This window comes from Chenopodium album, chromosome 18, assembly GCF_948465745.1.
Source record: "Chenopodium album chromosome 18, dcCheAlbu1.1, whole genome shotgun sequence".
Lineage (NCBI taxonomy): Eukaryota > Viridiplantae > Streptophyta > Magnoliopsida > Caryophyllales > Amaranthaceae > Chenopodium > Chenopodium album.
The window spans coordinates 37,621,628-37,624,150 of NC_137851.1; the positions used below are offsets into that span (position 1 = coordinate 37,621,628).

Below are 2,523 nucleotides of genomic sequence, written 5' to 3' on the forward strand. Positions count from 1 at the left end.
GAGTTCTTAGAGCAAAACCAGGTGTAGGTCCCCTGTGATTGTTATTTTGAAAATTGCCCCTATTTTGGTTGCTCCAACTACCCCGACCTTGATTTTGGCCATAGTTTTTGTGATGGTTACCATAACCTTGATTTTAGTTTTGGTTCCTATACCCTTGACCTTGAATTTGACCATTCTAACCTTGATTGTTATAGTTGCCTAGGAAATAATGATTTCCTTGGTTTCTATAACCTCTTTTTGTTATAGTTGTCAAAGTTCCCTTGTTGGTGAAAGTTCCTATTCCCAATGTTCCTTTGGCTATCGAATCTTGGCCCGTTGTTGTTGTTTGAAACAAAATTCACATGTTCACTCTCATTATTATCAACATCAACACAACTAAAAAAAGCATGAGGACATTGGAAGCATCATGCTCATATGAGCCACAAATATCACAAAATAGACAACCATTTTGCATATTATTTGAAGTAGAAAGAGGAGTAGAGTTGGAGGATGTACCTCTCCCCTTATTTTGGAGGGAAGAATTAGTTCTTGCGACGAAGCACTCTTAAATTTGATATTTGTGAGGACAAGTTGTTGATGGCATTTAGGTGATCAATCACAATACACCGTAGAATCGCTTTTTCTTGTCGATTCCCTCTCACCTTCTTGCCAAACCATGTAATGCATCACTACATCTTCAATTATGTCCACTACCTCCTCTTCCGTCTTGTTCATGATAGGTCCTCCAACTCCCGCATCAAGGCAAGATTTTTCTTGAGGGCTTAGATCGTCGTAGATTATTTGGATGATTGGATAGCTGGGAATCCTATGATGTGGGCACTCTCTTTGATACTCCTTATACCTTTCCCATGCCTCATATAAGCTCTCATTCCCCTTTTGCTTGAAGCTTTGAATGAGTGTCCTTGCTTCGTACGTCTTCTTTTGTGGGTAGAAATGAGATAGAAACTCTTTTATCACTTCATCCCATGTCCTTAAGGAGTTTGGTTTCACCTCCTTGTCCAACCACCCTAAGGCACGCCAATAAGAGAGAAAAGGAAAAACTTAAGGCGGATGAATTCTTGAGTAACCCCATTCACCTTAATGGTATTGCAATATTTCTCAAATTCCTTGAGATGATTGAGGGGACTCTCATGCTTGGCTCCACTAAATTGATGTCTCTCTCTCAATGTAATCATCGCCAGTCTAATCTCAAAATCGTTTGTCGGAGTCGTAGGTGGAGCAATCCCGCTCTCAAACCTATATACTCCCGGAGTTCCCAACTCCTTTAATGCTACTCTCGGATTAGCACCCATGCTTTCTCGTTCTTCTTCTTCTTCATGTTCTTCCTCTCTGGGAGGGCCAGAGCTTAAGGAACGATTAGCAACACTTATCTTCATGATATTCCTCTCGATTTCCAGATCAAATAACACTAAGGACCGATCACGTGCCCTATGCATGCAATCTCAAGAGAAAATATTAGTAGCACGGCTACCAATGTAGCCTAAAAGAATAAAATCTTTTTGTGTTTTTCAAATATGATGGAATAAACTCAACAACTATAACAATCAACTATGCCATTCCCCGTTAACGGCGCCATTTGATGGGCGATCTAAGCATGTCGTTAATCATCAACAAAATTAATAAATTCAACTACACCTAGACATAATATAGGGTAGGCCGAGGTTGATCCACGAGGAATGGTAGATCAAGTGCTATAGTCTTATGCTAAGTGTAATACCCCGTATATTCATACGTATTTTCCTAATTAATTAATTAATTACTATTTCATAAAAAGGGTATTTTAGTAAATTAACTTACTATTTGAATTTTGAAGCCAAAATAATATTTGAATTTTGGCGCCAAAAACATTTTGAAACCTAATTATTATTTTTAGATTTTGGATAAGGTTTATTATCCATTTATTTTATTATTAAAACGGGATTATTTTTATATTTCAGATATATTAATTAGAGCAAAAACTATATTTTATTAATTAATTAAAGAGGTCCGAAAATTCCCAAACTGTAGCTAAGAATTTCATATTTTCTATGTATAGAAAATCTTATTTTCTTAGTTATTTTATTGGTGATTGGTATTTATTTAATTAATTATTCTATACAATTAATATTATTTACACAATTATTTTTAAAGCCTAAAATCTAGCAAAAACTTTCCTTAAAAACAATTAGATGGTCCGAAAATTTGGCGCTATGGAAACTCAAAATTTTCGGCCATTAGATTGGATTTTTGGGTGATTTATTTTGGAAATTTGTATTTTTAATTATCTCCTTATAATCTCTTATTTTCCTTAATTCAATTTTTCCATCTCCTTAATATTTTATCATCTTATTTTTCTACTTTTATTTTCCTTGATTATTTCTCAAGTAATCTCCCTTACCATATTATTTTTCATGACAACACACCTTTCATTTTTTTATTATGCACAATCATCTTAATATCAAAACTTTCCATATTTATTTATTCACTTCTCCAAGTATTTCCTTAACTCTTCTTGCCATAATTCTTCCTACATTTTCCTACCAT

General features: G+C 34.7%; 1 pseudogene; it reads left to right on the top strand.

Annotated features, from left to right (window-relative positions):
* The first annotated feature begins 802 nt into the window (after positions 1–802).
* LOC145593291 (small nucleolar RNA R71) lies at positions 803–900 on the top strand (annotated as a pseudogene).
* The last annotated feature ends 1,623 nt before the right edge of the window (positions 901–2,523 follow it).